The sequence below is a fragment of the Emydura macquarii genome, unplaced genomic scaffold, assembly GCF_026122565.2.
Source record: "Emydura macquarii macquarii isolate MOO-44397 ecotype Brisbane River unplaced genomic scaffold, CSIRO-AGI_Emac_v2 contig_2846, whole genome shotgun sequence".
In the NCBI taxonomy this organism is placed as follows: Eukaryota; Metazoa; Chordata; order Testudines; family Chelidae; genus Emydura; species Emydura macquarii.
Genome location: NW_027132983.1, coordinates 4,307,305 through 4,331,920, shown reverse-complemented (window position 1 = coordinate 4,331,920; position 24,616 = coordinate 4,307,305).

The window sequence follows — 24,616 nt, the reverse complement described above, 5'->3', positions numbered from 1 at the left end:
CATCTTTGATGATCTGGGCATTATAGTTCAAAATGGTAGAAAGAATAATTTCCCTTCTACCATTTTGAACCCTAATGCCCAGATCCTCCTATTGAAAATCAGTGGAAGCTGAGCACCTAAATATCTTTGAGGATCTGGACCTTAGGAACTACCCGTTCATGTTTCACTTTAGAATACCCTCTGCCATCAATTTGCAGTAGCTGGATCCTTAACAGCCACACGAACAGGTATTATTAAATTCCTGATGCATGAACTTCAGAGAGTTGCTGTAGAAACAGCTGGAAAACTTAAGAAAAGGCACAGTCACAAGACAGGATATTGGGAGAATATCAATATGTGCTGCATGAAAGTGAAAGGACTTTGAGGACCACAGAACAATGTCTGGGGTAGGGTGTATTTATTTATGTATATTCAAACTACACTCCTCAGGCAGGAAGAGATTGCCATCCTCATCGTGATGCTGACTACAAGGGGCATCAGATCCTGAATGAGAGATAAGAATCCTTCTCCACCAGGCTAAGAAGGTGAAAAAGTTCCAGGTTCAGTTGAGCTGCTGATTTGTCTCCAATAGGGATGATCCTAAATACTCTCCAACCCTCACCTCTGTGAAAACTTCAGTTGACTTCAATTTCAAACAGAGCAGAAGGGCATAAAATTGTATGCCATGTCTGCTTAGGCAGAAGCTCTGGTGCTGAACTGCTCTCAGCATATAGCGATAACCGCTTTGAAAGTCCTCCGATGCCAGACAGTTAGCTAGCCCGTCTGAACAGATTCCAGTTAGAATTTTGCAATGGTGACAAACATTTTTAAACACTACGTTTAAGATGGGTTTCTTCCTCACACCCAGTGAATGTAAATGAAGTAATTACCTGTAATTTTACCCTGCTGAGTAGGGACTAACAGTTAGCTGAATGTTTTGCAAGTGGTTAACTGAAACTAGGACTGGGAACAGCACTTCTGGGGGGACATAAGAAATAAGTCTAGAAGCTATTAGAGAACCCTGCAACACTGCTCAGCAGAGCAACTGATGAGTCTCCTCTGATCTAAGCACAAAGGATCTCTTTGCCCTTACATGGCAGTAAATCAGAAGTAATTCCAATGAAATTTGTGGAGTTATGATAGTGTAAACTTAGCATGAAGGGAGAATCAGGGCCCTTGTCTCAATTCTTCACAGACAAGGGAGTTAAATAGAAGACTTCTTGGAGACAATGGGATTGGGGGCCCAAAACTTGTGCAATTCATATTACCGAATGACTTTCCCCGATGAAATTTCCTGGCTTGATTGTTATAGGAGGAAAGTAAAAATTCTGCCAGGAGAAGAAGGAACATTTCTTGGGGACGTGAAAATCAATATCTTATGTGGCATTGCCATGAGCTTGAACTTAGTTCAAAACACTTCTAAAAATAAAAGGGGTCTCACTGTTTCTGTAAGGGTACCACCTGAAATGCAAACGGAAATCTTGGACCACAGAAACAAATGAAGGCTACGTTGGAGAGTTGGACTATGAGATAGCTTTCCTGGATGAACCAGTAGTTCTCCTCATCATCTCCACTATGAACAGAGGTACCCAGAGGGAACCTATGGAGATAGTGCAGTGATGTTGTAGACATGAAATATCTTGATGCATTTTATTAAACCCTGAAAGATCTTCTGGAGAATAAAGCCATGTATCAAAATAACCAGGAATGTTTGCCTGATATACAGTATCAGATCCCAGAAATGCCATATTAGAATGAGAATACAGGGGGGAGGTTCTTAACCTCACTCATCTGCAGTATTGCCTTTTAGTTCTTCATGATTGTACTAATGCTTCTAATTCTGAAAATGTGGCTGTCAAAATGCAAGTAATCATTTAACTGGCAAGTTTAAAGTTCCTTCACTGTTGTTGGAGAGGTCAGGGTAGTTCTAAGACAGACACATCTACTGTGTGAATTTCCTGACTCTTTTGCTGGGCTATAATCTGTACATTGTATCCGTGCTTTTTGCACTGCATACCAGACATCTTTACTAAATATGTATACACACGCCTTTAGCTTTGTGAGTGGAAAAGGAATTTGGAATCTGATACTGCATTGTTAGACAACCAAACTTTATCCATCAAAGTATTTTTTCACTTTTGTAGGGTTATTCTGTTGGTATGAGGTATTTGTTTCTTTATGTTTTTTTCTTGATAGATTAATCAGCATTTTAGCATAGCTGTCTTAGACATACGTATCTGATGAAGACAGAAAGGCTTTTTATTAAAGAGTTGGGTCACTAGGAAAGGACTTTCCAAGTTGAGCATTAGTGGAGTATGATTAACACACAAACATTGATTTTATGTACTCTGCATCCTTTTTGGTCTCTACTAAAATACGTAAGTAGACATAATAATTGAGCATACCGAAGTCACTTTAGAGAAATTAGTCCCTCTGCTTTGCCAGAACAAGGAATAATAAAATTTTAAAAACTAATAAAATATTGAAAGACAAAATTGTCCAAAATTCTATCCTCTGATACAGATGAGTTGAAGAAAAGAATCTGACCCACTGATAATACTCCAGGGATAAAAACCTGGATCCATTTAGGTTCAGTGGGAAAACCCCCATTGACTTCACTGGGCCACAATTTCACCTCAGAACTCTAATAGAATAGTATCTAAAATAGTCCAGAAGAAACTCAGTCCAAAATAAAATCTAACAGTATTATCAGGATTGATGCATATAAAAATGACAACTTACAGTACACAAGTCGGCAAACACATGGAATCAAGTTAGAAATGGAAAAGAGACGACTGCTGAGTTCAGAACTATTCACAGTTTTACAGGTTCATTTACTAATGTGCAGCCTAATATAATCTGAAATGTCCCATGCAAAGCGGCCTTCTACTTTCCTTCAGGAATTTCTCTGCTGTTTAAAATATATGGCTGTCCAGAAGCTTTGGGATCTCAAATATTCCCTAATATTTCTGATTCCATGAATCATGCTAAATTCCTCTCCATCCTTGATATTCACACCCACCAAATATTTTCAAAAAATTATCGCCACTTTGCATCTTCATCACCATTATGCATTCTATATAACACATCTCTAGCTCTCTTTAATTTTTCCCTTCAACCCTAAAATTGATATCGTTCTTCTCTGAACTCCCAGTTTGCAACTGATTAGCTTGCAATGTGGCACCCAGAAAGGAATGCAAAAAACCAGGGTTGAAATCCTGACTCCACTAATGTCAATGACTGTTGCCCTTCATACTATGAAGCTTCTGCATATGCATCTCAAAACTGCATTGTCTTTTTTTTTTCTGCCCTATACATGAAACTCTCTATATGCAATAAAAGGCATAAAAAATATTTTATATGTAACTAACAAAGCTACTCACCACTATGCTAAACTACTAATTTCTTGAAAATACTTTTTAAAAAATCCAAAACTATAATGCCAAGAGTACTGTAAATGGCCAGAAGCTTTATAGCAGTTCATATTCAATCATTTCTGTCAGCTTCTTGCATTAACCAAACAGGTCACTTTCATCCTTGCATGTCTCCTTTTTTTTTCCCCCCTGTAGTCTGACTGCGAATTATTAATAAGCAGTTTTCCAGCTGGGACTTTTCCAATCTTAACATAAAATATTCAGAGCAGTGAAGCTTACTGTGCTGCACTGAACATGATGTTAGATAAGGTTAGAATAGCAGTAAGCACCAAATGCCCTGAGTGGGTGACTACTTGGACAGCTTAGACATACCAAATATTACAGAAATATATTACCCTGGAATCAATGATATCTACACATCATCTGCCTGTGTAACGCCTTCCTATGTAAGTGTAGAGCAAAATCTAGATTACAGTGTAACTAACAAGCATCGTCCCTACAAAACTATATAGTGTGGCTTTGGCATTTATAGATGCTGTTAACATCTTCAGGATGTTCAGGTTGATTTATTTTCAATAACTAATGTATTTTAAGTAACCAAGCACCCCCTCCTCCATCCCAGTCTCCACACACATATTCTTCTATGGTAAATCATCACTGACATTTGACAGAACCAAGCAGAAAGCAAACCAAGCAAGAAGGCCCAAAGGATCTGATTGTCCATATTCTTGTGCCTTATGTGATGAACAATATGATGGAATTTTGCGGGTTTTCTTTTCCAGTTTGCTTTTATTAAAGCTTAGTAAATTGCACACATAAACTACATTAAATTAGTGTTAAAGGTGCAAAGTCAAGTACTCTAAAGTTAGGAAATGCCAGAATTAAGGTTGCCTGTGCAACCTTCAATTGCCGCCCTTGTGTGCATGCATTAGCCCAAGGTCTTTAATTATCTTATCACATGCGATATTTTCCACAGGACTTCTAGCTCGTTCAGTTCCCAGGATGGACCTGCTTTAGGGGATGAATCAGGATTTTGTAGTAAAGGGATACCCCTATATATTATTTTGGAGAGAGTGGAAATGAGCCTCCCAGCCCAGGTCAACAGACTTGGGCTAGTGGGACTAACACTCTAAAAATAGCCCAAGCCACAACTTAAAATGCTGCCTATAGAGCTATTTTTAGAGTGCTAATGCAACTCCCACTAGCCTGAATCGGTCAACCCGGGCTGGGAAGCTTGTTCCCTGTAGCCTACGTTTAGGTTGAACTGATATAGTTGTAACGCTGGTGGACCAGGTGCCAGCTCAGACCAAGGCTGTGAACATCAGCTGAGCACTGACAGATTCATAACTGGAAGCCAGACCAGTTCACCTATATACTAGTATTGTTCAAGATTGGTGTTAGACTTTTGAGAATGTGTTTAGTCTCTATAAAATGCTTGAAAGTTGCTGTATGTATTGATCTTACTTGTAATGTCTGTTTCCAATGACATAAGGTAAAATATAAGCTTGCTATATTACTGTACAAGTGCCTGCTCTGAACTTGGGAACCTAGGTAGGAAGAGTGCCTTCCCCTCCTCTCCCTCCTCCCCCCCCCCCACCCATCAAGAAGGACTATCAAAATGAAATGGGACATTGTAGGACAAGGACAATTGTTGGTTGCCCCATCCACCCATGAAAAAGTTACATGCAGAAGCACTTGTCCCATCGATTTGAACTCTGGGGGAAGGGCATATAAAGGTGCTCACAAGAAGAAACAGTTCTCTCTTTGCTGTTTGAACTTTCTCAGGGCCAGAAACACTAAACTGAAGCAGAGATCCTCAGGATTACCCTGGGTCCAGCCTGAAAGACATTTTGAATTGACAGATTACTAGATCTCTGTCACTTTTTGGAACCATAGACTAACTCATTTGTGCATATATGCTGCCTTCTTTAATATGTAAATAACTCTCATTTCTTTTCTTAGTTAATAAGAAGTTTACTAAAGGATTTAGTTTACTATAGGATGGGCAACCAGGGTTGTCTTTGATGTGATATCTGAGGTAGAAATTGACCTGGGGTAAGTGACTGGTCCCTTGGGACTTGGAGCAACCTGAATATTTTGTGATCTCTGGTGTAAGTAACCATTTATCACTAGGTTCACCTTGCCTGGATGGCAAGATAGACTGAAGAGCCAAAGGGAACTGTCCATGACTCCATGGTAAGACTGGTATAGTGCTTCACGCAAATTCACATTTGTTACTCGGGTGGTGAAATCTAATTATTGAACATATCACCAGTTTGGGATGTCTGCCCTGCTTTTGACAGTCTGCCCTGAGGCTCGCACACAGGTCGTGAGCCACTCCAGACAATGTGACAATAAGTAATCAATCGTGTTAAACCACGATGTAGTTATAATTAACCAAAATATCCCACTCAGTCCAAAATGCTGTATCGACATACACCAGGAGATCACTGCCTGTGGAATCCTGCCTCATTTGTTGGAAGGTATGCAGTGAATGAGGCAGGGGATTGCAGGAAGAGAAGAAATGGTTTCATGGTTAAGACATGAATGTTGCCCTGCAGAACTGGATTCTTTCCCTGCCTCTGCCACAGTGTGCCTATGTGATGCTAGGCAAGTCACTAATATCAAACTTTTCAGAAGTGGTCACTAAGTGTTTGTTTCTCATTTTTGGGTGTCCAATTTGAGACTGTAGGATCTGATATGCAGAAGTGCTGAGAGGAACTACACACTTTGAACACAGAAAGTGCTAAATAACACACAGTCTATAAAAAGTCCCTTAGACTACTGTACTGTTAGTACTGGAACTTAATGTTCTTTCACACAGTGACACTATCAGATATTCGGAATCATAAAAACTCTATTAGAATCGCTTTTTACTCAATAGCAGTCTTATGATTAAAAGATAAAGAAGTATGCACTATCAGTGACCTACTGACGTTTTTGCTCAGCAGCACTCCACTTCCCTTGGTTTTTCGCCATACCCACAGGATAAAGCTATGTCAGAATATACTATTTCTAGTCTAGAAATTATATACTCAGATTTCTCCATTCCAGGTTCAGCAGATGGAAATGCTCTTGCCAGGAAATAACTTTTTCTAATAATCATCCTCTTGCAGCTATAGATATTTGCTAACTTCACTTTAGAAGCAAAATCAAGACTGTCATTAATACAAACTATTGATTACATTTTTGCAGCAGTAATCAACTCTTATAAAGTCAGCTGAAGCAGTTGTTGGTAACCAATCTCTCAAAAGCTTGCTGCCTTGGAAGTAGATTGGCTAATGATTACCCTTTGAAGATTCAACATTTTCTTGGAGTGGTGGGAGCAGAGTGTTTGCAAATTGTGCATTTTTATAAACTAAGCTCGTGTATTTGTACTACAGCTTCCCCATCAAAACATATCCTCCTTCCACCACCCCTTCCTTATTCTCCCCTTACCTCTCAAAAAGTACTGCAGATAAGAGAGAACTCACTGAAAAGTCTTCAAAGAAAAATATAACCTAGCCTTTCCCAAAGTATTTATTTTATTCTCTAATGGCTTCTCCTACAGTTACTTCATGAAATTAAAAAGCTCAAAGCCGGGTTCAGAATAAAGCTTGCTAAACTTGTACCCTCCATATGCTCAGGAATGTTAAGGATTAAGGAAAATGGTACAACATGTTTGCCAACACGTTTCCATGGGATTCTACTTCTGAATAAACTTGAATCAACCTTTGGTGGTTCTGTTGTAAAATCAGATTCTCCAGAGGTCAAGAACTGATTTCAGATAAAGTATGGATTGTCACCTACAAGTAAGAGAACTTGACCTTCAGCGGTGATCTCCTTAAAATATTTTCTATGACTACTTTTACCAGAAACATGTATCTGTCAAAACAAAGTGTAATGTGACAAGGAAACAATGGAGAAATACTAATGGTTTTATTCAATACAATTAACTCAGCACATACATAAAAAACATGGTATATAACTATATCAACATGTTTTACAACAGTGAGTAAGTGTCCCCATTTTACACAGCAAAAAACTGAGATAAAATACCTAAATTAGAAGATATGGTGATAGAAATGCCTATAGATGATTAGAGAGAGACTCCAACATCCTTTACACAGAAATAATTGTTTATGTAACTTGAGAAAGTTATAAATATACTGAAAGCTATTAATGCATTTTCACTGCAGATTTGGTCCACGATTAAGTGCCACGATTAAGTGCTTCCTATAAAGGAAACTGGCTGATTATGTTGTGTCTTCCTTCATGCAATCATACAGCGGAAATATTTCTTTGCCTGTTCAATACTATGCAGACAAAGCCAAAATACTGACTTCTCTAGATTCCTTCCATTATTCTAATAAATAATTTCTCTAATGTCACAAGCTGTTATTCTGAAAGATGAATGCAGTCTCAGAGAATAGTACTTGATGGGCCAGATCTTTATTTTAATCTACATTGTTCAGTAAACGGCAGTCAGAGCATATGCAGTGCAGTACAGCAGCTGTAAAGGGGTTAATGAAGACATTTAACTGAAAGCAGGCAAAAGTAGAAAAATACTGAACCATCACACTCTGTCAGGTGCCAGGACCAGGGAGTAAAATATTTATACAATATTGTTTCTGATAAAATGAAGTTTCCTAATGTTATTGCATCCAAGGAACTGTTTAGTGAAACAGGAAAAAAGTTATTTTTGCCAATGGGCTGAGTTTTTATTGCTAAATCAAAATTTCTTTCTACAGCAGAAGTGTTAGCTCACGCTGTAATATTTTGAATAAACTGCTTAGTCTTCTCATCATGTTTACAGAATGCTAACATCAGAGAATTGAAATACAGGCATAAGTAACAAGATAGCTGTCTGTTGGTTTTGTTTTATTTTACTTATTGGAAGGTCCAAACAGAAATTAAATCTTCCCATGCTCTCTTTCATGTAAGGTTGGAAATATCCCACACAGTGTGGCTCAGAATAAATGGAATCTGCTCATGTGAGCTAAATTTAGTGGGCTTCTTTATTTTCCACAGCATACATGAGTATAGTTTCCCCGCTCTACTTCCTAAAAGCACTCTCTTCCACCTTTTAAACTTGATCTTGCATATCTTAAGCAGTCCTGAAAGTGTTACATTTCTGCAGATATTTCATAGTGCTGAGAGAGACTTCACTTAATTTAAATAAAAATTAACTAACCTAAAGAAAACAAAGTTTGTTCAACTGAATTTGCTTTTTTCCCTAACATTCCTGCTACAGTGTTTTACATAAATACTTACAAAATGTGCTTTTTATTTTAGCTATTGTAGACAGAAAGTGTTGACCCAAAGTAAAAGTATCTTTGATGGATAACAAATTCCACCTCTTCAATCCTAATTTGATATGGGACAAAATAGCCTCTGTACTGGATTACACTTTAATTGATGACAAAATTGGTATTTCCCAAAATGCTCTGAAAATAGTAGGGTGGGGCTCATTTCTTTCTCCCCAGGGGACTTCTTACAGTTCCCACTCAGACTTTTAAAATTGCAGATTAATCTTGAATTCTACATGGAGAATATGAAAATATAAGGTTCCAATTGTATTTAAAACTGTGATTCCATAATTAAATGAACAACCAGTCCTTTTCTTGGGCTTCACACAAAGTTCCTTGAGAAATTCTCAAATAATGAAATTACCTCTACAAATGATAAAACAGCCTCCAGTAATCAATCCCCATTTTCTAGAAATATGGCACTGACTTCTTTTCAGGGATCCTTTCAATTACTTGACTTTCTTCCATGGTGGTACCAGTATCTCAAATGCAGCTCAGTGAGGGAAAGAAGATCTTTGCAATGGAAATGCTAACACAGCTAACTAGAGTCAGGGACAGTTCCACTATAAAAACTTGCTGAAGAGCCTGTGGAGTCTTTACTTTGCTACCGTACAAAATCTGTAGATCAGAAACTTTTTAATGACACTATTCCCAACCAGAAAAGGCCTCAATTTATCCTAAGGTATAAACAGATACACACAAACATCAGGCTTCAAAGGGTCTGATCTAAATCCTACTGAATGAAACAGACAATCTTTCTACCAATTTCAGTTTGGAACAAGACCTTAAGGTTAAAACCCAAACAATATTTTAAAAAAGAATAAGAGCTAGTCAAAATTAAACTTTAATTTCCAAATGTCAACAACTTTAAACTTCAAAATTTGAAAAATAAACATGAATGTTTTGATTAAATGTCAATGAATTTTCCTTGTTTTTTGACCAATTACATCAATATTTCACTCATGGGCATAAATCAATTTATTTTACAAAACGCTATAGGCACTAGTCAAAATTAGGCAGCAATGCATCAGATTATTCACTGATAGACTCTTGACCAATTTCAGAAATTCAGCATGAATATTATATGTGGAGTTGTAACTCTTTGCAGGACTGGACTAAGAGCTGGTGCGCTGGCCACACCGTGCATTTTTAATTTAAAAGTATGTTAAGATGTTTCAGGTTCCTTTGTAAAACAATTGGGAACACAAAATACATGGAATAAAATGGGACTAGTTATCTCCTGCTGCATAAAATACTACAAAAGGAAACTAAGGGCATGAGAAATCTGAGATTTCCTTAGACTGCTCCACTCCCCAATCATTTTAATTGCTGATACATCTTCTTCTGCCATCCCCTCCATCTGAATAAAAAGGGCTGCTTTTGGGTTTCTAAAGAGTTCTCCACTGAAAGCGTAAATTCAATGGATTCTTCCTTAACTATAGATGTAAAATTAAATCTCTTTCTTCCCTCCTTCTTTCTGTTTCAAACATGTACTAGAAATTGACTTACTTCATTACCACTAACTCTAGAATGCCTCACTGGGTCCTGCTGCCACACCAGTTCTCAGTCATTCAAGTAATTTCTTTGTGTTCTTGTTTGACTGAGTTATTTCAGTACTTATCCATGCACTCAGTCCCCAGCAACTCCAATGGAAATTGTATTGTCTCAGATATTAGTCTCTTAGGAATGCTAAAACAAGCTTTCTGCTAATTGTGCTAGAACAGTTTGGAGGGAGATAATGATGTAAAAATGGAAATGTTATTTGCTCATCTGTCCCTAAGCTAAGTATGCTTCAAAGAAAAGAAATGTTGCCAATAATCCTGAAAACTTTAACTTTCTCTATACGTTACATTTAGATGCAGTAGTGGGTCTTATTCTCACACTGTTCAATTTTTCAGACATTACACTAATCCAGTACTGTCACTAAACCTTCTGCAGACTTAATCCTGTACAGTTATCTGAAGTGACCAGTATATAATTATGTTCTATGCACAGAAACAGGACTGCTTCTGGAATATGGACCTGATCCAACAGGGTCCTCTGACAGAAAGCACATGTATAAAATAAAAAAGTTTAAATAAACATTTTACCTGTAAATCTGATGGATTGATTGTTAGGCTTTTATTCTTCCTTTTCCAATAAAACAAATTTTAAAAGAAAGTTAGGGTACAAAAATCATAATTAACCTATATAACTACTACGTAAGTATTATGAAGGCATCAACTGTGGTTCTACAGTTAAAACTGGGTTCAGCTTTTCAATAAAGGTAACAATTAGATCTTTGTTTTGCATGGAAATATGTATTCTGTCCCCTAAACTTGCAATATATAATCTAGAAGGGCTTGTTTTCACTGCGTGGCCAGGTCAATGTAAGGTGCACAAGTTACATACAAAAATGTACGCAAGGTACTTATGTAACGTAACTTAAGTAGATGTACCTTACATTGAGTAGCCATGCTGCCTTCACTACCTATATCGATGGGAGACACTCCCTCATCAACATAGCTTACATTTCTCATTCAGGTGGAGTACCGGAGTTGACTGGAGAGCACTCAGCAATCAACTGAGCATGTCTTCACCAGATCTGCTCAATCAATGCCGCTGCATCAGTGGCTGCAGTTGCAATGGAGCAGTGTAATGAAAACAAGTCCTAAGTGAAGACTGATTTTTCTGATGATTTCCAAGTAAATTTGTTAATTACTTTAAGTTAAAATTAATTAAATGAATATTTTTAAAAACTTTACTTTCAATCTCTTATTTCAAAACCCTCCTGGAAAATGTGAAGGGAGATAGGGAGAGAAAGTTATTTGAAAGTTGTCTCACATGTAGATTTTTAGCAGCATCTGAAAGGCAACTTTAAGATAACGGCATTATCTTTTGGTTTGATAATATTGGCCATAGCAGTTAAAAAACTAGCTCTAATTGTGTGAAAAATCTTGAAAATATGGACAGTATTATATTTGGTGGCTAGTAGCTTCTCATTTTATGAAAATAATCTGGACAGTGCTGTTCTTTATGGAAGCATAAAAAGCCACTTGAGATCTTTTCTAAACATAAAAAAATGGGCCAGGGGAAGTATACATAACACAATGTATGTGTATCACTCAAGACTGCTGTGCACACACACCACCAGATAAAACCTCCAAAAGAAATGAAAAGTTAAGCCATCTAACTGTACACATCCTCTACTCATCTACCCAGTGCCAGATACCTCAGTACAACTTATCTATAACACAGACAGTGCTCCACAATCTTAACTCTGCCATAATAGGAATGCACACCTCCCAGTAGTTCCTTCCCTAAACTTGAGTCAGTATGCTTTCAGACAGATTGGACAATATGGCCTGGGAATCTGATTTGTGTGGTAGGTAACAGGAGGAAAGAGTCTGGAGAACAGGGTGCAAAAAGATTGGCAACTCTGTGCCCAGTAGGAATGAGGGTGTAGTGTATAGACATGGGAGTTTAGTTGTTGTGCTTGTAATAAGGTGTATAGCTGCATGGAGGAAAAGGGTTGTATGCTGTGAAAGGAATTATTTTTCCTTCTTTTGCTTTTGAAGTAAATTATGGGTGCAGCAGCCTGGTACACAGTCTCATGTTTGTTGTGTAAGTATAGTTAAAACCCGTTGCAGTTATCTAGAGAAATCCAGGATAAATGTATATGGCTACTTTGTAAAAGTGACAGAAGGTACTTTATTTTCTATTTCAAACACTCATGGTATGACACAAAATGCAAGCTGAGTGAACTCCTCTGTCTCCACACTTCTATAATATACTTGAACACCTTCATCTTCAAAAACATGCCATTATTTAACTTGTAAAGGTATCTTTAATTTTCGGGTATCCATAAGAACAACCTGGCATTGATTCATCTCCTTCAGCCTTTAACAAGACCATTGGGCACTGAATGTATTTTTAGTAACTTTGTGAGATACTAAGATATAACAATATTCTCTGCAAGGAGCTTATTCACTTTTAATAACTGAATTCTTAAGGGGATAAATATAATTTCAAGTGGCATCAGCAGGGAGAATGGCAATACTTACTCAGCCATCAGACTTCTACTTCAAAATCTAAATTGTCATAATCAAAAGACCAAAAATGAAAGTTAAGTGCTATCAGTAAACTGCATTTCAGCTAATTTGATTAATCAGTTCAGACTTCTTCCAAACCAAGGTTTGTCCAGTTTTCCGATCTCAGTGGTGCTGTCACTCTGTTCACTCTTTCTACCACTGCAAAATGGACACCTGCATCTCTCTACATGATTGTTTCTTAGTGATTTTAGGCACATTAAACAAGAGTCCTAAAGTAACATAATAGCAGGTTCCCTTCCCCTTCACCCCACCTGCTCTTAGGACTGAAGGGTACTAGCATCGAAGCCAGACACATGACTCTTTGCCTAGAGTTAGCTTGCCATCAAGTACAGTTTCACTCCGAAATGAGAATCTTTAAGAATGGCATTGTGGGGTACCATTTCCTCACCCCTTCTTGGCTTTCAGATGAAATAAATAAATAAATATTGGAAAAATATTTATTTTTAAATACAAATATGAATGTAATTGCCTGCCCTCCATATTCAGTCTAGGAAATAAAAGTCAAGCTAGAATCTGTTTTATACATAGTGATGTGCAAGAAGGAAAGATCATGCAGGCCAAATTCTGCCTGAGGTAACATGCTCGAAACAACAGTGAAGACTTGTGATGATGCCTGCGCAACTTCAAAAAGAATAATCTGACATGCAGAATATTTATTAATTGAGGTGTGAAAAGAAATAAATCCATCATGTTCAGAACCCAGGCTGAGTCTGAATTACTTTAGTAAAATTTTATCTGGGAATTGCCATGTCAAATCACAGCTCCCCTGTGAAATCAGGTGTTTTACTGATTTTGGTGCCATTCCCAAAGATCCTCTGGCCTGCCTATCATAGGAAGCTAAAAAACACACGTTATGCTTTTGAGTATGAACACTTCTGCTTGTTGAAGAAAATATTTGGGGTAGCTGATTCCAGTTGTTATCCATAAATTATTAATAAAAGAAAAAAATAACTAAACTTTCCAAACTTATAGGACAAAAATATTTTCCCCATTGTCTGAATAGCTCTTATGCAGTCACATTCTTAATAAAAGAAATCCATTTAAAATAATGAAATCCTTCCCAAATTTTGAAATCTAGGTCACGCTATGAAACTGTTTCTAGATCATTTTAATTCCTTTTTCATTTATTTTTTTTGTCTAGGATACCTTCTAACCCTTCTATAAGAAACAATAATTTCAGACAGGACAAAACAAATTGGAGGGACATAGGCATCAGAGGAGGAGGATGTGGTGATGCCCTCATTATTTGTTTTAGCCCAGTGGTTAGAGCACTCACCCAGGAAGTAGGAAACGGGGGTTCATTTTCCCCTCTGCCTGAAGTGAAGAAAGGATTTTAGTTTGGGTCTCCTATACTGCAGGAGAGTGCCATCACCACTCAGCTATCACATATTCTGGGATGGGGGTCTCTCTTTCTCCTGTTGAAGGCTGTTCCACTTTATATAAGTAATTAAATAGTAATTGTTTTCAGTTAACCAATAGCAGACAGGCAGACTTTGTCCAAATTATTCAACTGTGACACATCTACTTCTACTATTCTGAAGTATGGACAAATGCAACAATTCTTTCAGCCTTTAACTGAGGTTTCAATGAGGTGGAAACCAAGACAAGCACTTAGGTTAGGAAGCAACCACAAAATACAAACTGTTGGCTGCCTAGCCTTACAGATATTGTTAATTCAATTACTAACACCTATTCATTGGAAGTAATAAAATAGGGAGGAATTGGTTGTGAATCTGAAGGTGGAAGGGAACTTCAGAGAAAGTGATCAGGAAATTATAGATTTCATGATTCTATAGAAAGGAAGCACTGAGAGTAGCACAATAAGGACAATGCTTCAAAAAATCAGACTTTAACAAACAGAGAACTGGTAGATAGGATCCAATAGAAAAAAAATCTAAAGGAAAAAGGAGTTCAGGAGAAATGACTGTTTCTCAAAGTAATACTATTAAAAGCACAGCAGCAAACCATCCTAATGCAAAGGAAAGATAAGAAGAATAGTAAGAGGCTACTATAGCTGCATCATGTCCTTTATAACCTGAAAATAAAAAAGGAATCCAGCAAAAAGTGGAAACATTGACAAATTTCTAAGAATTTAATACAAAAGAATAGTGCATGCATGTAGGAACAAAATGAGAATGAGTTACACCTAGCAAGGGACAGAAAAAGCAATAAGAAGAGGCTCTATAAATATTAGCAGCAAGAGAAAGTCAAAGGAAAGTGTAGGTCCACTGCTTAGAAGGGGAGGAGAGCTAATAACAGACAACACCAAGAAGCCTGAGGTGTTTAATGCCTATTTCGCTTCAGTTTTCATGAAAAAAATTAATTGTGACAAATTGAGTAATACAATTAATATCAACAATAAGAGAGAAGGAACACAAGCCACAGTAGGGAAAGAACAAGTTAAATAATATTTAGATAAGATAGATGTATTCAAATCAGCAGGGCCTGACACAATTAACCTTTGGGTACTTAAGGAACTAGCTGAAACTATCCTGGAACAATTAGCAATTATCTTTGAGAACTCATGGACAATAGGTGAGGTTGCAGAGGACTGGAAAAGGGCAAACACAGTACCTATTTTTAAAAAGGGTAACAAAGGGGACCCAAGGAATTATAGACCAGTCAGCCTAATTTTGATACTTTGAAAGAGACTGGAACACATTATTAAACAATTAATTTGTAAGCCCTTAGAGTACAATAGGAGGATAAGTAATAGCCAACATGGATTTGTCAAGAACAAATCATGCCAAACCAACCTAATCTCCTTCTTTGACAGGGTTACTGGCCTATTGGATGGGGGGAAGACGCAGAAGATGTGATATATCATGATTTTAGTAACGTTTTTATACAGTACCCTCAATTTCGTAGGCAAACTAAGGAAATGCAGTCTAGATTAAAACACTATAAAGTGGGTGCAAAGCTGTTTAAAAGATCATACTCAGAGAGTAGTTATCAATGGTTCACTGACAAACTGGGAAGATGTATCTATTGGAGTCCCCCAGGGGTCAGCCCTTGGCCCAGTACTATTCAATATTTTTATTAATGACTTGGAGAATGAAGTGGAGATTATGCTTATTAAATAGGTAGATGACACCAAGGTGGGAGAGGTTGCAACTCTTTGAAGGACAGTATTAGAATTCAAAACAACCAGGAGTGTTGTATCTAAGATCCAGGAGGTAGTTTTTCCACTCTGCTTGGGCTTGGTGAAGTCTCGGCTGGAGTATTGGGCACCACATTTTAAGAAAGATGTGGACAAACTGGAAAGAATCCAAGGGAGAGTAACAAAAGTTATAAAGGGGTTAGAAAACCTGACCTATGAAGACAGTTTAGATAAACTGGTATGTTTAGTCTTCAGAAAAGAAGACTGAGAAGGGACATGATAATCTTTAAATATGTTAAGGGCTGTTATAAGGAGGATGGTGATCAACTGTTGATCAATTGTTGTCCATGTCCACGGAATGTAGAAGAAAAAACAGTCAGCTTAATTTGCAGCAAGGAAGATTTAGGTTGGATATCAGAAAAACCTTTGTAACTATAAAGATGATTAAGCACTGGAATAAGTTACCAAGGGAGGTTATGGAATCTCCATTACTGGAGGTTTTTAAGAACAAGTTAGACAAACATCTGTCAGGGATGGTCTAGGTATGCTTGGTCCTGCCTCAGCAGGAAAGGAGGAGTTGCGGGTGGGGGGGGGGGGAGCAGATCACTTCTATGGGTATGCCTACACTGTTATAAAAAAACCCACAGCACTAAGTCTCAGAGCCTGGGTCAGCTGACTTGGGATGATGAGGCTCGGGCTGTGGGGCTAAAAACTGCAGTCTTGATGTTTGGGCTTGGGCTAGAGCCCGGGCTCTAAGACCTTCCCCTCTCACATCATGCAATTATAAACTGCAATAAACAAATGCACTAGTTCTATTGCGCAAATTTCACATAAATCTGGTGTAGCCTTTTCACACGCATATCCCTGTGAAACTGCAGCATATGTTTCACTGAACTAGTCTGTCAAAAAAGGAGAGGCTGAAGGAAGAGACAGAACACAACTGCATTCTAAAACATCATTCCCAGAGATTGTAATTGCTGCCTTTGGCTGTTTCTTTTGTACAGCAGTGTTCTGAGTCTGATGCAGGCTGACATCATATGAGCCTAAATAGCACTGTGATTGTTTGCAATTCCAATTTGTACCCCCTAGCTAATACAGAACATTGATTTCTGAAACTTTTACCAAAAAAATTAACACTATAAAGGTCTCTATTAGATCCTTCCTTTTTTGAAAAGATTGAAAACCCACACAATACTATGCTTAGAAATTTATGATTGCGCAATAGCTTTTGTTTAAATATTTATATGATAGTGCTAAGAGACACACATCAAGATGGGCACTGCAGTAGGTTAAGCACTACACAAACACAGATGTAAAACAGGCCCTTCCCTGAAGAGCTTGTAGTCTAAGGCCCTGAACTGCAAGGGCATGTGGGCCCTTACATGTGGGCAGAGCCCCATAACATCAAACAGGTGCTGCCTACAGGAACCTCAATTTTGAGCACTTTAGACATTACCTAAGAACTTATGTGGTTATAGAAGAGGAAAAGGAAACTAGGTAATTAATTTTAGAAGCCTAGTCTTACATGGATTTCAGATACCTAGATGTACTAATCTTATAGGTAAGATTATCTCTAGTGGGTTCCTGAAAAAGTATAAAATAATTAATTCACCTAGATGAACATCCTCAAAGGAGCACACTTAAATATATTCATCCAACAAAGAAGAGACTCTGCAAAAGAGGTGCACGGTTTCTGGCTTTCTCCTCTCAAACTGCAAATCTGTCAAAAACAAAAAGTGCTCCCACTTTGTGGGATTATAGTACAATTATTACTGTACCTTGTGGTCAGATTCTCCAACTGGACATAGTCTATTAGTCCTTTTTTATATGGCTGAGATGTAATGTGAGTGAGTGTGTGAGCACAGATGTACATATGTGTAGCTTGCATATATTGTACAATCATAGAGTTAGAAGGGACCACAAGGGTCATCTAGTCTAACCCCCTGCCAAGATGCAGGATTTGTTATGTCTAAACCATCCAAGACAGATAACTATCCAGCCTCTTTTTTAAAACCTCCAGTGAAGGAGCTTCCACAACCTCCCTAGGCAGTCTGTTCCATTGTCCTATGGTTCTTATGGTTAGATTTTTTTCCTGAGATTTAATCTAAATCTGCTATGCTATAGTCTGAACCCATTGCCTCTCGTCCTTCCTTCTGTGGCAAGAGAGAATAACTTTTCTCCATTTTTTTTTTATGGCAGCCTTTCAAGTATTTGAAGACTGCTATCATGTCCCCTCCTTAATCTCCTCTTTTCCAAACTAAACATACCCAGTTCCTGCAGCCTTTCCTCATATGGCTTGCATTCCATCCCTTTGATCTTCTCTGTCACTCGCCTCTGGATCCTTTTCGGTTTCTCTACATCTTTTCTATACATTGGTGAGCAAAACTGGACACTACTCCAACTGAGGCCAAACCGGTGCTGAGTAGAGCAGTACTATCATCTCCCATGATTGAATGCTATGCCTCTGTTAATGCAACCTAAAATTGCATTTGCTTTTCTCGCAACAGCATCACATTGCTGACTCATGTTGAGGTTGTGATCCACCACAACCCCCAGATCCTTCCCAGTAGTGCTGCTGCCAAGCCAGTTACACCCCATTCTATACTGGAGCATTTGTTTTTTCTTCCCTAAGTGTAGTACTTTACATTTTTCTTTGTTGAATTTCATTTTGTTGTCTATAGCCAAGTTCTCCAATTTATCAAGATCGTTTTGAATTTTAGCTCTATCCTCCAGAGTGTTGGCAACCCTCCCAGCTTTGTGTCATCCGCAAATTTTAGCAATATGTTCTCTATTCCTACACCCAGGTCATTAATAAAGTTGTTAAACAACACCGGACCCAGAACATATCCCTGTGGAACTCCACTTACGATCTCCCTCCAATCCGACATCATTCCATTAATAGTTAGTCTTTGCTTGTGGTTATTTAACCAATTATGTATCCACGTAATGGTAGTTCTGCTGAGCCCACATTTCTCCAGCTTACTTATCAGAATGTCATGTGGGGCTGTGTCAAAAGCCTTGCTAAAGTCCAGGTATGTTATGTCCACCTCATTTCCTCCTATCCACCAAACCAATTAACCTGTGAAAGAAGGAAATCAAGCTGACTTGGCATGATTTGTTCTTAGTGAATCCACGCTGGCTTCTAGTGATTACCCCTTCATCTTTCTTTGAATGTTTTATACATTGCTCTAGTAGCTTTTCAGGTAATGAAGTCAGGCTGACTGGTCTATAGTTCTTCGGCTCCTGCTTTTTCCCCTTTTTAAAGATGGGCACTATGTTAGCCCTGCTCCAGTCTTCCAGGACCTCTCCTATCATCCATGAGTTTGCAAATATTATTGCCAGTGGCAATCTATCAATGTTTTCTAGTCTCAGACTAGTACTTTCATGGTTTGTAGCAACAGCACTACCAGGTTAGCTAATGGACAGCTTGCTATTGGCCATTAATGCTATTTATGGTACAAAGTGGCTTAAAATTTGTTTTCAGTATCATAAGAATTTCTCAACTGAAAGATACTCTAAAACACACAGCTGTCATTTAATAAACTCAGCAGTTATGTTGTATGACATGAGTAACAATCAATGCCTAGTGGAGGAGCACAAACTTGTGGAGAAATGGCTATTTTTTATGGATTTGAAGACAGCTGAACTAAATGAAGTATATAGGAGTTATGCAAAACTTAGACAGGAGCTCTCCAAAAACAGTTTGAGATTATAATTAGCAGAATTGGTGCAAATGCATAAAAATAGCTTGAAGACTTAAGGGTACACCCCATATTAGGTGACAAACCTATTATCCTTCTTCCATCTTTTCCAAATAACCTTAGGGTGTTAAATAGTCCCTATTTTTACAACAAAACTTGTTAATAGATCTCAGAAACTGCAGTATAACTTAGAATGTAAATGACAGTAAAATGTCCCTGTTCCAGAACACCCTAGGCCTACTTCACTTTCTTTAGCAGCAATTAGGCAGCTAAAGCTAAGATCTTGAGGTTTTAGATGAATATCTACTCATAAGTGAGGTGGCCTCTTCTTGCGTACTGGGAATATGCAAGTGTCTGTCTGCTGATATTTATACAAAGCCTGCATGCCAAGACCCATAAATCTGCTATCAACAGTCAATCAAGAGCTGCCCTTCCTTGTTTTCCTGATAAATGTGTGTACATTATATAAAAAGAGGAAAGGCATAACTCTTCTTTGGAATGGAAGATACTTCTGGATCTAGGAAATCATAAATGATTAGGAATGGAAGGGACCTCAGGAGTTCATCTAATCCAACCCCCTGCTAAAAGCAGGACCAACCCTAACTAATCATCCCAGCCAGGACTTTCTCAAGCCGGGCCTTAAAAACCCCTAAGTATGGAGATTCCACCACCTCCCTAGGTTACCCATTCCAGTGCTTCACCACCCTCCTAATGAAAAAGTTTTTCCTAATATCTAACCTAGACCTCCCCCACTACAACTTGAGACTATTCCTCCTTGTTCTGTCATCTGACACCACTGAGAACAGCCTAGCTCCATCCTCTTTGGAATCCCCTTTCACATAGTTGAAGGCCGCAATCAAATCCTACCCCACTCTTTTATTTTGCAGACTAAACAAGCCCAGTTCCCTCAGCCTCTCCTCATAAGTCTTGTGCTCCTGCCCCTTAACCATTTTTGTTGCCCTCTGCTGGACTCTCTCCAATTTGTCCATATCCTTCCTGTAGCGGGGGGCCCAAAACTGGACACAATAGTCCAGATGTGGCCTCACCAGTGCCGAATAAAGGAAAATAATAACTTCCCTCAATTTTCTGGCAATGCTCCTACTAATGCAGCCCAATATTCTGTTAGCCTTCTTGGCAACAAGGGCACACTGTTGACTCATATCCAGCTTCTTCTCCACTATAACCCACAGGTCCTTTTCTGCAGAACTGCTGCCTAGCGAGTCAGTCCACAGTCTGTAGCAGTGCAGGGATTCTTTCATCTTAAGTGAGGACTATGCACTTGTCTTTGTTGAACCTCATCAGATTTCTTTTGGCCCATTCCTCCAATTTGTCTAAGTCACTCTGTATCCTATCCCTGCCCTCCAGCATATCTACCACTTCCTCCAGCATAGTGTCATCCGCAAACTTGCTGATGGTGCAATCCATCCCATCTTCCAGACCATTAACATTGAACAAAAACAGCCCCAGGACCAACCTCTGGGGCACTCTGCTTGATACCAGCTGCCAACTAGACATCAAGCCATTGATCACTACCCATTGAGCCTGATGATCTAGCCAGCTTTCTATGCACCTAATAGTCAATTCATCCAAACCATACTTCTGTAAGTTGCTGTCAAGAATACTGTGGGAGACTGTATCAAAAGCTTTGCTAAAGTCTAGATATATCACGTCCACTGCTTTCCCCACATCCACAGAGCCAGTCATCTCATCGTAGAAGGCAATCAAGTTGGTCAAGCATGACTTGCCCTTTATGAATCCACGCTGACTGTTCCCAATCACCTTCCTCTCCTCCAAGTGCTTCGAAATGGATTCCTTGAGGACCTGCTCCATGATTTTTCCAGGGACTGAGGTGAGGCTGACTGTTCTGAACTACCCCGGATCCTCCTCCTTCCCTTTTTTAAAGATGGGCACTATATTTGCCTTTTTCCAGTTATCCAGGACCTCCCCCGATCGCTAAAATGGGAAGGATATGCTGGAAATAGAACATAGTGTTCCAGAGCAAACATGTCTCCCTTTGGCTTTTCCTCATCTATATATCCTGCATGTTTGGAATGATATTGTTTCTCCCCTCAAAATCTTTTGCCTGCTTAGTGTCCAACCTGGAAATACACATGATTATTCTTACTACCACAAGTAGTTCCAGTGAAGCACTGTTTCCCTCATGAAGAATCCTACAGTCTCAAATCTGACTGAACAGTAGAAGTGGATGCCTGTTGTAGTGATGCCCAAATACAACCTGTCACACTTGAGAAATCATTACTATCTTCTGAGGGTTGATGCTGTGTCCTTGTCATTGCCTTGGTGATGACTTCTAGAGCTGTGGCTAAGCCAAAGAGCAAAGGAAGAGTAGGGGGGTGATGGAAAAAACTGACCAAAGCACACATATTCTGGATGGTATTGCTCAGTGGTAACTATAACTGACATACTAGATCAGATAACTAGTCCAGGACCAGCGGCTTCAGAGGATGATGCAAGAAACCCTTTTTGGGAAAATTACAAAATAAGCTTCACATGGATGGTTCTTCCTAATTCCTTTATTTAATGAGTGTTTTATGCCCTGAAGCACAAGGGATTGTATACCTAATTCTATTTTTAAAACTTATTATATTCTGTTTTAAAACTGTCAACACAAAATGATCTTCTTCTTTTGAACTTAATGTCTCTGATTTCCAGTAGCAATGGGTTCGCCAAGTTAATGGTGCATTGTATTATCAAACCTTTAATTTCAATATTGTGTCTTTAACAGTGCCTGTAAGCCTCCACTTTCAAGGTAGCCATCCAGACTGATGGATGAATTGCATCTTAATACATTTCTCAATTACAAACTGCTTTTCAAATTGCTTCAGAGTCAGGATCCATAGGTCCTCTTTAAAACATGAAGCACAGATTCTGTACATAACTCTCTCTCAAAACTGACAGCTCATATGACTGACACAATGCAAATGGAGTGTGAAACGGAGAAAATGACTCACTTTCGGTTTGGTGACAATGACAATGTATTTCCTGGAAAGCAAAGGAAGGTGAACAAACTGTGACAGCCTCTTTTAAACTATACTATAGTAATCCAATGCACAGTTTTTGAGTAGATAGCCTGAAGGTTTCTCTATTCATACCCCACAAAGTGTGATGGCTACCAGTCATAGGCAAAGGGGAGGCTAAGAGCAGGAAATAGGAGCAAATGCTCCTCCTGAAACCTTGCTGGAATTTTTATAACCACAGGCAGTTGAAAGGACTGAGTACTGTCTCCCTTCACAGCAGTATATCCCAAAGCATGGGAGCACGGCTGTGCAGATAAAACTCTCAGTTGTCCTCCAGAGTCTTGGCTTTTATTAAAAAATAAGTCTCCAGCTTCAAAATGTGACACAAGTATAACTCATGTGCCACTGTCTACCTGATTTTGCAGAAAGTCTTAAACAGTAGCTCTGAGATATGAACTACCCCATTAATTTCAATGGGTGTTAACTCAGATGACAATGATACTTTTAAAGATCAACATTAACCCTTCCACTGCTCAAACCATATAAGAAAGGAGAGTATCTATCCATCAATATCATGAAGATCTACCAAAAAAATGACACATTTTAACACAATTTAATTTAATTTTCTTAAAATTCTAAAGTTAATTAAATTTCTAAATTAAATTCTAAAATTTCATTAAAAATCTGAAATATGGCTAAGCCTCTAACATAGGGCAAAGTTGAAGGGGAGCGTGTGAGGTTTCATTTCCCTGAAGGGCTGGGGGAGTGAGCAAAAGAGTTCATCAGGATTCCTGCTCTAGAGAATTCAAAATGAGAAGAAGAATCCACAAAAGGAAACCTAGTATTTAGATACACAAAAAAAAATCCTCTTCACTTCTTGAGGTTAAATTAGTGACTCTCAGTATAACCAGTCACCTAAGAACAGGGCTGGCCTTAGACCAAATGGCAACCCAGGCGAGAGACATCTTCAGCGTCCCCCCTCTATATGTTAAACTTTTGCATACTTAATTTTTTATTGCTTTTGTAGCCCACTGCATGACTTTGATGCACGATTTGCATGCTTGATTTATCCCTGTCTTTTAAGAGGATAAATTTGCACGCTAGGATCTGTAAATCTGTATTTATTCTTGTTGTATATAAGCAAATAAAAAAATTTGTTTCCTCTAAGCTTACAGAAATTTTAATTTTAAGAGAAACTGAAATGTACTAGCATCAAAAATTGAACTGTGCATTGGGTGGACATTGGGTGGACCAGTATTAAATAGTGTTACAGAAGGTGACAGCCTTAGAATGTTAACCCTAGTCCTTTAGTTCAAAAGATCGTTTATCTCGCCTTTACTCTCGCAAACTGAAGCACAGCATCAGAGAGATGCAAAGACTGGTCAAGGGCATTTTCAAGCAATAGAATAGCAAGTGATATCAGTCTCTCATCTGCCATTGTTGATCGGAGATATTTTTTAATGAACCTGGGCTTTGAAAAACTGCACTCACCACTCAAGACTATGACTGGCAGCATAAGCAGAATCCTGAAAGCTATCCACGCATTAGGAAAAGTGTCCATCAGCTTTGCATCATAAATGAACTGGAGAACTTGGAGTGGAGAGTGCTTCCCATCTGGAAATATGTGACAGATGTTGTCCAATTTGACATAGTCTTTATCACTGACATCTGAACATTCCCCATGTGTCAGCATACAGTGAAGATCCATACAATTGTTCAAGAGTGTTTTCCTGTCTGCTGGCAGCTTACTAAGGTCATACAAAAACCCCCAGGTCTTTTCATGGTGCTTCATTTGTTCAAACCTTTCTTTGATGGACACTCAAACTGTGTCAACAAACAAGAAAAAAAGCTTCCTCTTGAATTTTTCTTCCAAGCTTCCCATCCCCCCATCTCTGCCTTCATAACCAAGCGGTGTCAAGCAGCTTTTCATCTAAGTAGTAGTGACTGAGTTTGTAATGCCTTGCTTACAATGTCTACTTGGAACAGGATATCATGCCAAACCACAACTGAGACCACTTCTCTTCAGTTCATTCTTATATCTCACTGATTGACTGGAGATGCCCTGTCCTTTATATTCCCACAAGGGCATGGCTCAGAACATTCTA